Here is a 16564-nt window from a genome sequence, read left to right as displayed (position 1 = left end):
ATCAGCTCCCAAAATTATGAGATATTATAATCCAACTGGTAAATTTCCTTCGAGCTTCACGAGATTCAAGGCGATCTGAATTTTCGATTTTAATATAGTAGTGTTGTTGCACTCGGAGCCCACACTTCATATGCGAACCGCAGAGGAAAAGAATGTGCCCCATAATGAAATCCGAATTTGGAGTTGCGTGCGTCACACAAAAGCTTATTTTTTGTACGTTTGGGCGATTCCAATATGTCTGGACTATACCGACAATCGTGATGGGCGGTCGATGAATACCAACTTACAATAGAGTGATTAAAAACAATGCTCGCCCCACCCGAAGATGCATCATCATTAATTAATTGCCATAAATTTTCGAAGACACCCCTTCCATCAGTTCTACCGGTTAATCTGATCACATGGGCAGAGAAAGTATGGATACTTGATTGTAATATGTGCAACTATTACCCATATTATTGAGAAATTTCATTCATTAATATGAAAAACTTTTCGCGCTCGGCGCGACTTGACTACGGTTCTCTATAACTTTTGATAACATTGATACTCGCGATTCCAGTTCGTACGGTATGCCTGCCGGCCCGTTATGACTCTACTATTAAAAACGTTCTCGAGAAAACATTAATGCCTTTGAACACAACAATAGGTGTCCGCAATGAGAAGTCCCCCGATAGCTGATTTAACATGGATATTTGCCTTTCAAGTGGTCCATTTCCATTACGAATGTTCGTAGGAATGCGGCCGTATACGCAGTAAGTCTAAAAGAAATGCGGCCGAGAATAGCAAAAAGGTTGAACAGGAACACCCTTGATATTTAAATGAAATCCGTGGTGTTAGTTTGTTGCTGACTGTTATTATATACATGCAGGACCGCGACAGCACTTCGTCAGCCCCCTCCCCCCCAAAAAAAAAAATCGTTGGTCTTGCCCCCCCCCCATAGGGGGATAGACGTGTAGAGGCTTCGCCCTCCAGACCCTCCTCCAGCCTCTACGCGTTTTGCCGTTACTTATCAGCTACATTTGATGTAATGTTTCGTGCATCACATTATTTCCACTAAACGCGCGATGCGCGAAAAATTTATATATTTCATGATTGAATCGGTCAATGTGATCGGGAATTGCATATATATTGCTATAAATTTTTTATCCTCTCTCTGCTCACGTAATCACATTTACCCGTACAGCTGAGTGAGGTGTGTTGGAAAAGGTGGGACCCCTAAATATTAATTGAACAATGAACATCTTCGGGCGGAACCGTTGGTATATTGACTTCGTTACATGATGCTATTGCGCGACCTCCGATATCTGCTATGTCAAAAGATATGGAAATCGCCAAAACGTATTAAACTAAAAGATGCACACAATTTCTGTAAAGCATGCGTATTTTGGTTGGGGAAGGGTACCCAATAATCAAGATCTTTGGTAACATGAAATCGAGCGCAAAGCGAAACAATTTGAAAAAGTTTCATATATTACGAATAACTCTATAATTTGTGTTAATTCACGAAATAATTTTGGGCCTCCTTTGAGCCCTCCCCCCCAATTGGGGGGTTTGGGGTGCGGCAATTACGGTCCTGTATACATGAAACATTGTATATTGTACTACGGACACTAATTGCCGTCTAGTTAGACCAAGTAAATTAGATGTACATATTATAGCTATCCTCATAATTGGAAATTCGCGAGATAAATGCCATCTTGTGTCAGTGCAATGCGCAATCGATTTACGCTCATGTTTGTCAAGTAATAACAGGCCCAATCTAAGCTGTATTTCGAGGGAAATCTTACTGCTGGTTTCGTTTACAATCCAATGCTTTTTTTATCATCATATTCTTCTATTCCGCAAGTTCACTGTGGGATTATTACTAGACCGTTTGACATGTATACACATAGCCTTGGTCGACGTCCACATGTTTCAACTTGACATGTTGGATATTGTCAAACCAATATCGATGTCTGATCTCATCGACAAACCCAGTTTAGGCTGCCGCAGTCTACATTCCACAATTTTACCAGTGCCAATTCACTGGAAAGATGTGCGCCGGCGAAGGTTAACGCGAGCTGCTTACACCAAATGCCAAACCGCATCCACATTTATCTGTATGAGCTGGGAATCTGCCGGTTAACCTATCACCTTTGAAGAAACTATTCACTGTGTCGTAGTTTCGTTGTGGATAGTATTCTATAAGTTAATGTCAAGTTTCTAGTTATCTAGTACTTTAGAGCGACTGAATAATCTCATTCACTATGCAGTTTTGGTCACACATGTTGTACACAATGCTGCATATCTGAACGATAACTACACAATGCACATTAGATCCACATATAAATAATGGTAGGATTAGGGTTAAAACAAACATCGATTTAAAACATGTTTTATTGTTTTTTATTGTTTTTTTCTGAGCAATGACGTCACGAATATTCAATTGTGACGCCATAGTGGATTGACATTGACAATTGAAAATATTGGCTAAATATAGCTCATTTGAAGAAATATCTACGTACTATAGCTGTTGAACCGACTATTTTAAGGTTTCCAACCATCCCATATCGTATACGTCTGCTGTATCGGGCGGTAATTGTTTGTAGGCTCATGCAACATGTTTTTTGGAAAGTATTTACACAATCATGGCATGATTTTACAACTTTAAAAAAACACAATTTTTTAAAGGCCTTTGTTGAAAACACAGTTTGAAACATGTTTGAAACCAAGTGTTTTAAACAACCATTTGCTTTAAATGCAACACTAGGTTGGATTCAATATTTTCTCAGTCGCTTTTGTGACAAAAATTTATTGACAGTTGACGGTAATAGTAACCGGAACGTTGATCTTATCCAATTTCGTGTGACGGTTTTACGAAACCCGCTGCATCCGACACTGCGTGTAAAAGTAATTTCTAAGCTCAATGATTACTCACTACTCATTGCATTACTATCTCTTGTTGATAAAACTACAGTATATCCAGAGTTGGTAAAATTCGGGATCCACGCTACTCAAGTAGAAGTAGACATGACATTGCAAACATACAATTATAAGCGATATCCAAAACCTGCCGTAACCACTGCGAGTAGGAGTAGAAACGTAATCTGGTAGATAGTTTTGAAAGCATGCCCCGACGCACAATTTTATTGGTTAATTGCGGGAGATAACTTTAAAATTTGCAAGTTGCACTCTCAGTGAAAAGGGTGCATATTCACACCCAAAGGGTGGTACAACAAAACAGAGCCTGACTCGGAATTACATAGCGGTTATAAATCTCACGAGTCTACGTCAGGGTTGTTCAGGATTGACTAACTTTCAAAAAGTCGTGGTTTTCAGTTTGTCCCCCATGCCTTATATCTTAACAACATATCCTAGCTACTTATTTCCGTAACTCATACCTTGTATCTGTGTGCATGTTGAGCTAGAAGAATATCGGCTGAAAATGGGCGATTTCCTTATAATTCGAGTGCCGCGATTTTACCTAGCCTAGTAAATTCAATGAATACCAGGGCTTGTCCAGCTGTTATGGTTTGAGATGACACAAAACCTCACTATAGATATTATTTTGAGTTCAGAACACCATTTTCATATCGCACACTGCCTTAGAAATCCTCCGAAACTGTAGCCACGTATAGCGCGTGATACTAGGATGTATCCTCCGCATGAAACAAATCCATTCTACTATACTGTATAGTAATAAATAAAAAATAGTGTGTATAATTTCTACCAGACAATACTCAAACGCAAAAGGAAAGTAGTAAGTCGAAGTAAATCCAATATCATTGTAGTAGGCTAAACAGCGAAATCATGTTTCTGCAGACTCAAACCACTCGAGTATCCCGAAAGGTAGAAAGAGGTTATACTGACCGCGCCACATTTAATACACTACTGTCCATTCGAGCGACAAGCTGAGTATTTTATGAATATCTCACAGGAAACAATATTGCCTTCTTCTCTAATGAAATAGATTCTGTAACATCGACTCAGATTGTACTATAATCATGCTTTTTGCGACTATATCCATTTATCCAGTGACATTTCATGCCAATGCTTCCTGCTGCTTGGTGCGTGAAGAGTTAAATGTAATGATGGATAGCATTAGATACAATAGTACTAATAAGTTGTCCTCGCTCTCTGATCCGCGCAAGCGGTGTCTTAAGAAAGCTCAAAAGTGGGCCGCGCTACCAGTTGCCAGATACCATTGTAGGCAAAATAATGAATACCAATATACCATAAACAAGACCTAACAAGTCAATTTCTGTCTCTCAAGGGGGCATACAGGGCACTCTATGGACTTACTCTACTCTATCTTGCGCACAGCGTGGACGCCGAGGTTTACAAAATTTCTACGACTTTCACTGGCAGATCCGTCGGTATTCTGGCGGGATCATTTGCGGGTGCGTTTATGAAGCGGATTACTGGACTGAATTTTCCTGAACTTCTTTCTCTCGGTACGCGGAATTTTCAAGATATCTTTCCGATGGATTCCGTGTTTTGAGGGCGATACTTGATTTAACAGGGCAGACTTGGACAATTAAATAAACATATAGTTGTATGATAAGACTAATTAGACCGAAATGCCGGTAAACTAACACTAATTCAATTTGCGGAATTTAATTCTAATTCAATTTATGATTCTGCTGAAAATGCTACAAGAGAACTGCATAGTGCGAAACGAGACGAGCTTGGTTTTATGGACATTCGCTATTCCTCTGCTTATGAGAATAATCTCTGATATAATATGAACTGAACATAAATGAATTTTGCTAGTTCGGAATTTGATTCAGTTTCAAAGTTCGAATTCAATAATGATATAACAATTTGGAGAAAACTGTGTAGCTACAATTCTACACCAAAACAGAGCCTAACTCAGAATTACGTCGCGGTGATAGATCCTATACGTGATTACGTGTGCACTTTTAAATACGCTCGTACATGCAAGCAGAATTTGGATTAAAATGTTGTATTTTATTTATAAAGCGGCGTAAGTCTGAGGCATGTTTTGATTTCGTCTACGATAGTTGTATATTCACATCCGAATATCACGAGAGGGGGGAGTACAACGGTGTGAATTCACACTTTTTCTCACTAAGATTGTGCATCTGTGCGACTAGAAACCAGAATGTCTCAAATCAGCGGGCGACGAAACTGTAACCCTCTATAGCGTGATACTGGCGTGTATCCTCCTCATGAAACAAATCCATTCTACTGCTGTATATTACAGCAGAAAAAATTATTTCTACTATAGACAATATTTCAACGCAAAAGGAAAGTATAGCAAGTCAAAGTAAATGGCGAATGTAGGCCTAATTTAAAACCAACATCATCGTAGTAGGTTAAATAGCGAAAACATGTTTTGCAGACTCAAACCATTCGAGTATTCCGAAAGGTTGAAGGAGGCTACTGACCGTGCTACACTTAATACAACTGTCCATTCGAGAGACAAGCTGCATAATTGACGAACATCTCACTGGAAGCAGTATTATCACCTTCCCTAATGTCATAAGATCGACTCAGAGAGTACTATAATCTTTTTGTGACTATATCCACTCATCCAGTGATATTGCGTGCCAATGCTTTCTGGTGCTTGGTGCGTGAAGTGGTGAACGTAATGATAATTAGCACCAGATACAATAGTATCGAAATAATCTGTTCCCGCCCTTTGATCCACGCAAGTGGTGTCTTAAAAAAGCTCAGAAGTGGGCCGTGCTGCAAGTTGGCAGATACGGAATCATAATATAGGATATCTGTCTGGTGTAAATGACCATTGTAGTCGTAAAAAAACTGAATACCCCAAACAACAACATACAACAACTAACAAGTAAATTTCTATCTCTCAAGGTGGCATACAGTGCCCTCCCTGGACCCATTCTACTCTCTCCTGCGCACAAAGTGGACGCCAGCAGACCCGCTGGTATTCTGGCGGGTTCAGTAACAGGTGCTTTTATGAAGCGGATTACCGGACTCAATTTCCGCGAGCTTTTTTCTCTCTGTACGCGGATTCGTCTTTACTCTAATTTTAATTCTAACCTAATTTCTTGTTTTCATGAAAATACGACAAGAGAACTATAGCCTAAATAGTATGAAACGAGAAAGCTTGATGTACACATAACTTATGAGAATGAGCTGGTTTGATATGAACTGAATTGATTCTGTTGTATTTATTTCCAATTCGTAATTTGATTCATTTATTAATTAGGTGTTCTTTTGCAGAAAGATTGCTTGATTCATTGCTGTCAAATGGGCTAACTACCATCTAAAGTTGTGATAAACAAATTCTGAGAAGTAATATTGCAATGCCAGTTGAAGTCCAGGCAGTGTGCTCAGGTTTTGCAGAGTAAGTTTTTGCTTACAACTTGCTTCACAAGGAGCGTGAAGGAGCCTGCCTTACATAACCAACGTTATTTGGTGTGTTAATAATCAGCGTGTTTTCTCTTTAAGAGCGTATTGGAAAAATGGTATACTCGGCCTCATAAACTAATCTATAATGGCATCATGATTTTTCAAAACCCCGTCCTCATAATTCTGAAGCAACGAGTCTCCGAGTGCAGCGTTGACGGTTAGCCATCGCCGGGTCAACATTTCGATGTTGATGATTCTCAGATAACGTGCAATTCATCGTATCTGACATGGAATCCCGGAAAGTTACCGACTCAGAACGGACAAGATAGGTAGGGGAGATGTGGTACCGATGGATCAAAAATTGGAAAATGATCGCTGGCCCCAAAATGTTCAGCCGAAAACAGCAGATCTTTTGCTGGCTCAGCACTTTGATACAAGCTCTACCTATCGCCCACATATACATGAATATCCGTCTTTTCAAAAAATATTTATGGACGTTCAAAATTTGTTGCTCGAACGTATCATCGGTCCCCACCCGGTGGGTCCAATGGCACACGACCCGGGGACCTATGACACATATACCCTAAAAAAGTCAGATGTGACAACTTTTCTTGCTCAGTATTATATTCTAAGCTACAGTAAGCCGAAGAAGAATGTTTGGTCGCAAATGTCAAAAAATAGAATAAATAATAACTCAAATGTTGTCATAAAATCACGTTTAGATTTAAGCTCGAACTTATAAATTTGAGGGTGCATACATATTGCCCGAAAATCGACAGTGTGACTTCCAAATACTTCGTTATAGCGATAAAACATCATATGCAATTATTACATAAAGATTTTCTGTACGTAGGCATGTTTCATTTGTTTCATGATTAGTATGCTTGATTATTTTGCTTGATTTGACTATTGCATCATCGGTCCCCACCCTACGAATTTTACACATGAATCGAAAAAAGTTCCACTCAAGGAAGGTACTGAAAAAAACTAGGTGCCATTATATAGCCTGATACAAGCCCTACACTTCACAATAAAAATGATCGCTGGTTTGTTCGTGTTGAAGGTTACAAAGAAAAATGTATATGTCGATCTAAATTTAGTTTACACCCCCCAAAACAAAAAACATCTGTGAGAGACCCCATAGCTCGCGCTCGTCGAATTTTTTTGTATGTGAGGAAAGATTTTGCCAGCATGCAATTGTAGACAAGTTCACGGAGTGTAATCATGGAATTATCATAGAGAATTTTCAAAGTATTTTCGGCCCCAGTGATCCATCGGTACCACATCTCCCCCACATGCAGGGCCGAAAGAGACAACTTCTTGGGGCGAAGCCCCATTATGCTATAAGGAATTTCTTCACTATAGCCTGTGCTCACGATTCACAAACACGCACGTGCAGATCCTTTCCTAATCGAAGTATACGTTCGCTACGATTCGCGAACGAACCGGATAACGGCTCATTACACATCAAAATGGCGAAAGTCAATGTTATCAAAATCAGTGCCTATTTCATTCCTACGAAAGTGCGAAAATTATTCAAAGTTAGTGAATGAATATGATCAACAATATTGGTACTCACATATCTTGCATGTACGTAATCAGATTTGCCAGTAGAGCTGATGAGAGTGTTGACTTCAGCAATCTTTGGTAGGTTATTACCTGCATAGTAATACATCTTCAGCAGCGTTCATGGTTCATGTCGCACTGTTAAGAATATTCGTGAGGTTCTCGCGGGTTAATTCGGGCGGGTCCACTGCTATTAATTTATATGTTGAAATATATGTTGTTATTTCGTGACGTACGGCAGAGATTGTCGCTACTCAAAAGATATTGGAATCGCTCACAAGTGCCCTACTAAACGAAAAGAGAAGTTCATTTTGAGAGATGCATGCGATTACAAAATAGCATTTCTGAACGGAGCGCGCTATTTTCATTTCGTGAGGGCTGCATGTGCACCGCGTGGTTCAGTTTGAAAGGACAGGACTACACTCGCAGGCTTCACAGTGCACATTATGCAATACAACCTCAGACAAAAGCATTGAAAAGGCCTCAAGCGATACTAGGAATACAACTTTGTTCTATGATTGTGAATACAGTTACACTCATTTCTGTGAATTATATGCGTAATTGATAGTTTCGTTTTTATTTTGTTTTTTTCGAATCATATTATAATTAAAAAATCGAGTGACATTAAACCGGAAACTGTTAGATTGCATTTGATGAACATTAGGGTGCGAAAATTTCTGACCCCAGTAAATTTGGATAAGATTGGAGGTAAGATTGGGATAACATCTCAACAAATGCGTGATCAAGTTTGATGAAGCCTTGATTGGAAACTTGAATTTATTTTTGCAATTGTTGCAGCAAGCCTCGGTACTGGTCAAAGATTTAAAAATAAAACTTTGACCGTGGTTTAGGAAATGGTTCAGCACAGGTTTCAGAAAAGTTTATTTGCTGTTCATTTTTGATGTAGTAAGATTTAGTTTAGCCCACTGGTTCTGTAACTTTTTTAGACACGCCCTCCTTTATGACAGTGAAATTTTCGTGCCCCCCTTATCGTCATATCACACAATGAAACCAGAATGTTAGCAATCCTTACAGATAGTTTGATGGTTGGAACGTTATGACTAGGGCAAGTTTTTGCAACTTTTGCAACTTTTTTTTACAGCTGCCGGCAGCTTCCTAAATACTCGTAGTAGAATGCTGTTTTAAGCTGTATGAATGAATCTTATAGTGCAAGTTTTTGCAACTTTTCTCCATTTTTTTCATGCAACTTTTTGCAACATTTTGCAACTTTCTCTATTTTTCATGAAAGTATTTTCGATTTTGGTGAGATACACGGGCAAATTCGACTGAAACACCGTAAATAAGCACCGAAGTAACGCTTTTACGGGTATGTCGGGAGCTGAGCCGGAAAATTGACATTTTTTTAGCCAACCGAGCAAAATGTGGTCAAAATGCAACCTCTGCAACTTTTGTTAAAATTAAAAAAATAAATGCAACTTTCTCAGGTTTTTAGTGCAACAAAAACTTGCCCTAGTTATGACTGTTGATGAGAGAATTCTCCAATGTGAAATTCGGACTATACGCACAGCAATAACTATGAAATGGAGGTGAATCGCGCCCCCCTTCAGATGCTTCCACGCCGTCCAACGGGGGCACGCCCACCAGTTTGAGAACCACTGGTTTGGCCTATTTTGTAATTCTATTTTGTAATTCTGTTGCTACTGAAGTATGGGAAAGAGTTTAGCATGGCTGAATTATCTAGTTATAACGCGGCACGCATAGAACCCTGATGTAAATAGGCTAATTATTACAGGTGGTTACTGTGTACTGTGCTAAGGCCTTAAGGCCTTGCGGCCCCTCGTCGTCATCCTGGTCCGTACCGGATTTTCACTGGTGTGATGAATACATGATTGGTTATTTTATGTTGTGATTGTCAGATGTACATAAAAATGTAATTAAAATGGTAATTGAGCAAGATTTTTATCAAATTACAATTACGATTACAATAACATGAAACAATGTAATAATTACATTCAGCTTAATTACAAATTACAATTGATCCAACTCTGGTTAGCACCATGCCTAAAAATAACGTCTTGTGTCAGGGCATTGCGCAATCGAAGCATAAAAGTAGATTAAACATGCGTCATTCAGAGTCTGTATATGATCTTGCACCGCATACTGGATTTTGGTCGTCGGGACTTCGCTGTCGTGCATTATGTCATAGTCATTGTATGTCCGTGAGATCTTGTTATTGCTGAAAGCTCCCTCCTCAAATGGTGATCCGGTTGGTTACGTTCATGCGTGTGAAGTTATTACAGGCTCAATGAAAGCTGTATAAGTGTAACTGGAGTGAAATCTTACAATTAAATTAGTTTATAATCCAGTGCCTTTTGACATCATATTCTTCCTATACGCAAGTTCACTGTGTGAGTATTACTAGACCGTTTGACATGTATACAGATAGCCTTGGGGCACGTCTATATGTTACAGCTTTGCATGCTTGATATTGTTAAAGGAATATCGGTGACTCATCTCATCAACAAACACAAGATGTGTGCCAGCGAAGGTCAACGCGAGCTGCTTACATCGAATTCCAAACCGCATCCGCATTTCTCTATGAGCTGGGAGTCTGGCGGTTAACCTATAACCTATAAAGAAGCCGTTCACCGTGTCCTCATTCGGTGATGGATAGTGTTGTATATATTACGTTTCCAGTTATCTAGTACTTTAGAGCGAGTGAATAATCTTGTTCACTATGCAGTGTTGGTCACACATGCTGTACATGTACACAATGCAGCATATCTGAACGCTAACTGCACAATGCACCCAAAATCCACATAAGCAGTGGTGCGGAGCGGATCGACAAATTCTCTGGTCCGACTCCGATCCTGCTATCCATTCTCTGGTCCGGCTCCGATCCGGTTCCGGCTAAAAATGAAAAAAGACCGGCCGGATATCATACCCGGCTCCGGTCCATGCTCCGCCCTACACATTACGATGCTTCCGTGAATTTATGAATATGGCTCGTTTATTCTCGTACTGGCTTGGCGGCTACTTGCGTGTGGTTGGTTGGTAGATATTTGGTTACAAAAGTCATGCTTATCATTAAAGATTTTAGCCGGATCGAAAAAGTACTGATCCGGCTCCGGCCAAAAATGAAAAAATGCGACCAGATATTCAATCCGGCTATATGGTCCATGCTCCGCACTAATAAGCAGCCGTAGGATTCAATTTTTCCCAGTCAACTCTCTTACAAAAAGTCATAGACATTAGACAGTAATGCCATCATCCAATTTCGTGAGACGGTTCTATGGAACCGGCTGCATCCGACACTGCATGTATAAGTAATTTCTAAACTCAATGATTACTCACACTACTCAATGCATTACTATCTTTTGTTGATAAAACTACAGTATACCCAGAGTTGGTAAAATTCGGTATCCATGCTACTTGTACTATTCCTTATCTGTACTTTTCATCATTAGTTGATTGATTCACGTTGATTACGCTCACTCTACTTACCTAGTGCTGTGAGTATGTAATCCGTTGTCAGTTGTTCTAGGTGTTGGTCTTGTGTTATTGTATTTGAACTGTTCCTATACTGTTTATCTCATTTTTCGTCTGTTGCAGAATAAGTTTAATAAAGCCTATCTCTAGGTCAGAACAATTTATTAAACTTATTCTTACGGCTTCAATGGACAAGGTTCTGAAACCTCAACGCCTCGACGTCGAGCCAGGCTCGGAGACTGCAGCTGATGAGTTCAAACATTGGCTTAAAACGTTCAACGACTACTTGGAAGCGTTAGCAGCCGCTGACTTACATCCGGACAAACTCAAGGTGCTAACCAATCTGATATCATTTCAATTCTTCCGCAACATAGCGGATATTGATGATTATGACCGTGCCATTGGCGCTTTGAAAGAGCTCTATGTGAAGCGGAAGAACACAATTGCGGCTAGGCATGAATTACTGACTTGCAAACAACTGCCTGGCGATGCTATAGACAGTTTTGTCATTCGACTGAAGTCACTTAGCAAAGACTGCGGGTGTCGGGCAGTTTCAGCTGAACAATATCGGTTGGAGCTGATTCGCGATGCCTTGATCGCGGTATTGCAATCACCGTCAATTCGCCAGAGACTTCTGGAAGAAAGCGCGTTGACTTTCGGTGATGCCTTCAAGAAGGCACGTGCAATGGAAATCGCTTCCAGGGATTCTGAAGCCTACCAACCGACCTCGTCGTGTGCCACAAGACTGCGTGCGCCGAGACAACAAGGTGGGGGCGAGACTCAGAATGAAGATGGCAACCCTCGCCGAAAACCAATCTCTTCGAAACGGCCTTGCTTCTTTTGTCTAGACCAGTGGTTCTCAACCGGGGGTCCGCGGACCCCTAGGGGTCCGCGAAGCCATTTCAGGGGGTCCGCGAGACATCAAAATTTGCAATGTGATTGAAAACTTGATATGTACTTTTTTAATGTGGGAAAACATGAGGCAGTTTCGCTCCACAACTACTAAAACCTCATGACTCACATCATCGGAATAATCGTCTGACATGTAATATCCTACTGTGCAAATTCATTTTGATTGCCAAAATGCCAATAACCTACTGATACAAACACATTGCCGTTTAGAAACGTTTTTTGGGGGTTTGTAGAAAAAATAAAAACATGGAGATAGTAAGGTCAATCAGGGTGACTTCGAAATGTTGGCGAAACCTTTTCGCGTTGAAGTTGTCAGTCTCATCAAATTAGTGACCACTTACCAGTCGTTTCAAATAAAAATTCCGAAAGTATTTTCGCTATTTTGTCCCAATGAAGGAAGGGATTGAAACGTCGTCACGAAATTCATTTCATCCTGTGTAAATAACCACTATTCCGGAATAACTTCCGGATGAAACGCTAGATAAAAATGAATGTGATAAGTTCATTAAAAATGTGTTTCTTCATTTTGGTGCCATAAATGTTGCGAGCACACCAAAAGTGCCGTTGGAAGCGTTACGCGTTGATATTACTATCGAATGTCAACAGTAGCTTTCGATCAAGACCAGATTCAGTAAATTCTGCGCTCTGAAAGATAACTTTTGGATTGACGGAAATCCTAAAGTCGCTTACGCAATACAATTCTGGATCCAGCCACAGCGAAGCGGAATGACGCCGCAAAATAGGTCGTTGCCATTCTATGTTTACATTCGATAATATTACATTACCCTCCATCTGTATGTGTGGAAATGTAGTTTCGGCACTCATTCATATCAAATCTAATATGCGGATTTTCAAGACACGACCACGAACTTCAGGACAAACAGCTGCAAAATTAGCTTTGACATAATAAAAGTCTCTCAAATTTCTACATAAATAGTATACGGTGTTATTTTCAAGAAAGGTCATTTTTTGCTGTTCAACACAAGCCTATATACAGTCCATATTTGCACAAGACAGATGACGGTTGCACCATAATTGAGCCAAATTTGAACTAAAACTGGAGGGGGTCCGCGAGGGTCCGTGACGGTCCAAAGGGGTCCGCGAAGACAAAAAGGTTGAGAACCACTGGTCTAGACGCTATGCATCCTCGCATGAATTGCCCGGCAAAAGACGCCGTATGCAGATATTGTTATACCACTGGCCATTATTCGAAGGTGTGTCAATCTCGCCTACGAAACCTTCCACGAATCAATACGGAAACTGCCTCTATACAGGGTCCCGCACCTCCCAGCAGAGGAGAAATAGAATTTAACGCGAAAACGACTCTATCAGCTACGGATCGGTCTAGAGTAGTATGCGATGTCAAGGTTGACAATTTGAACGCTACTTCATTGATGGATACTGGTTCAGGTGAATGTTTCATGGCTCAAAAATTTGCCGACAAATATCGAGAAAAATTGAACATCCAGCCAATCGTTGGCGAGGTCACGCTAGCGGAGACTTCTATACGCATGCCGATTGAAGGTCAGTGCTTCGCTCGACTCACCGTGGGGAATAACGACTATCGAAATGTTTCGTTTCACATACTGAAGAACTTGGTAACTGACGTCATCATCGGCGAAAGAATTTTCAAGGAACACGAAAGCGTCACATTCACGTTTTCAGGACAACGGCCTCCGCTCACCCTGAATGCCTTATCAAAAATGGTAGTTCCGTATCCGAAACCATTCAGTCACCTTAGCAAGGATTGCCGCCCTGTCGCGAACAAGCAACGGAGATATTCACGGGCAGATCTCGCCTTTATCGCAGAAGAAACGCAACGTTTACTTGCTGACAATCTTATCGAGCCAAGTAGCCTAATTCACCCTGGAGAGCTCAGGTACTCGTTGTCAAAAACGAACACTCTACCAAACGACGAATGGTCAATGGTCATTGATTACAGCAGGACAATTAACCGATTCACTCAACTCGACGCTTATCCTCTGCCACGCATCGAGGACATTGTGAATAACCTTGCTCAGTATAAAGTATTCACAACAGTTGACTTGAAATCCGCCTATCATCAACTCGAACTGGATCCGCGGGACCGAGAATTTACTGCCTTCCAGTCAGGAAGCGAGTTGTTTCAGTGGCGACGACTTCCATTTGGTCTGACAAATGCTGTACCTGAATTTCAACGAACAATCGATTACATCGTCAAGCAGAATAACCTGAAAGGCTGTTTTCCGTATCTGGACGATATAACAATCGCTGGGGTGGATCAGGCTGACCACGACAACAGCTTGAGGGCCTTCATGAACGCTGCTTCACGCGCCAATCTTACCATCAACGAAGCTAAGACGCAACTTGCTAAGTCCGAAATAGCTATTTTGGGGTACAATGTCGGACATCAGTCTGTTCAGCCTGACCCAGAGAGAGTGACACCACTCCTAAATCTCCCATATCCGGAATCTGAGCTTCAGTTGAAAAGGATGATAGGTTTGTTCGCCTACTACGCTAGATGGATCGCAAATTACTCGACTAAAATCTGACCGCTAATCAAAGCCACGATTCCTTTAGACAACGATTCTCGTGAAGCAATTGATCTCATCAAACAAAAAATGGCCAACGCCGCGTTACGACCCATCAATGAATCTATGCCCTTCGCAGTAGAAACTGACGCTTCAGATTTTGCGATCGCTGCAACCTTGAATCAGGAAGTGCGCCGCGTTGCATTTCACTCGTGCACCCTATCGCCAGGCGAGCAACGACATTCGGCTGTTGAAAAGGAAGCATATGCTGTGGTCGAAGCGCTGCGGAAGTGGAGGCATTTGCTCACCGGGCGGCATTTTACATTGGTCACTGACCAGAAAAGTGTCTCCTTCATGTTCGACAATTGACACACCAGCAAAATCAAAAACGACAAAATCGCTCGTTGGCGATTGGAACTAATGACGATTAGCTATACTGTCATTCATCGGCCCGGCGTCGAAAATGTCGGCCCCGACGCTCTAACGCGCGCCCATTGCGGATACATGGGAAAACACCAATTGCGCGATCTACACATTTCACTCTGTCACCCCGGCGTGACCCGCATGTCTCACTTCGTACGAGTCAAGAATTTGCCATTCTCCATGTAAGAGATACGCACCATGACTTCACAGTGCGAGGAGTGTCAACAAATCAAACCTCAGTTCATTCGCGCCGACGAGGAGAAACTAATCAAGGCGACTCAACCCTTCGAACGTCTCAGCCTCGATTTCAAGGGTCCGTTACACAGCGTTACGAAAAACAGGTATTTCCTCACTATCGTCAACGAATATTCACGATTTCCGTTTGCATTTCCCTGCGCAGACATGTCTGCGAAGACGGTTATCAAATGCTTAACGACACTGTTTTCTGTATTTGGGATGAGTCCATACATACATTCCAACCGATGGTCTTATTTCCAGTCTTACAAACTCAAATCTTGGCTCAACTCTAAAGGGGTTTCTCTACAAGCAGGACCACTAGCTACAACCCTCGTGGAAACGGACAATGTGAAAAGTACAACGGCGTGATCTGGAAGGCTATTCAATGCTCATTGAAATCTCGACGTCTTCCTCTCGGCCATTGGGAGGATGTGCTATTGGACGCTCTACATTCAATTCGGTCGTTGCTCTGCACATCGACAAATTGCACTCCTCATGAGAGAATGTTTCACCACTCTCGCCGCTCGACAAATGGCACCTCCATTCCGTCATGGCTGAAACCAGGTCCTATCTATGTCAAGCGACATGTGCGCAATAAGGACGAACCCTTGGTGGATGAGGCGGAGCTCCTCGAAACAAACCCTGCTTACGCCCATGTCAGACTTAACGACGGCAGCGAAACTACGGAATCGGTTCGGGATATTTCACCGCGCAATAGCACCGACGTAACCAGCAGAGCTGAATTCAGTAACCGCAGCCCGAGCGAAGATTGTTCTGGTGGACAGCTCTCTAACGAAGACGCCACGGTTCATGATGCGGCCGTTGCCACCAGCACCGACGAAGGAAATAACGGAAGTTCGCAACCGAACATCGATCGTGAAAGATCGCCGCTTCGTCGTTCAACGCGTGTTCGGAAAGCCGTAGATCGATATGGCGCAGTACCCTATATTATTGACAATGTATCACAAACTTTGTTTCGCTAATATTTTACGGGGGGAGAATGTACCATTCCTTATCTGTACTTTCCATCATTAGTTGATTGATTCACGTTGATTACGCTCACTCTACTTAACTAGTACTGTGATTAGGTAATCCGTTGTCAGTTGTTCTAGGTGTTGGTTTTGTGTTATTGTATTTGAACT

At 41.5% G+C, this 16564-nt stretch overlaps 1 long non-coding RNA gene across 1 annotated transcript; it reads left to right on the top strand.

Annotated features, from left to right (window-relative positions):
- Positions 1-1075: 1075 nt before the first annotated feature.
- On the top strand, positions 1076-6200 carry LOC145444695 (uncharacterized). Its single transcript, XR_013916762.1, has 2 exons — positions 1076-4433; positions 5824-6200. It is a non-coding gene; the product is annotated as an uncharacterized LOC145444695 (long non-coding RNA).
- Positions 6201-16564: the final 10364 nt, after the last annotated feature.

Source organism: Botryllus schlosseri, chromosome 8 (assembly GCF_051294905.1).
Source record: "Botryllus schlosseri isolate E-star chromosome 8, Bs_hap1, whole genome shotgun sequence".
In the NCBI taxonomy this organism is placed as follows: domain Eukaryota; kingdom Metazoa; phylum Chordata; class Ascidiacea; order Stolidobranchia; family Styelidae; genus Botryllus; species Botryllus schlosseri.
The sequence above is the reverse complement of the archived record's forward strand: the minus strand, read 5'-3'. Positions and strand labels throughout refer to the sequence as shown.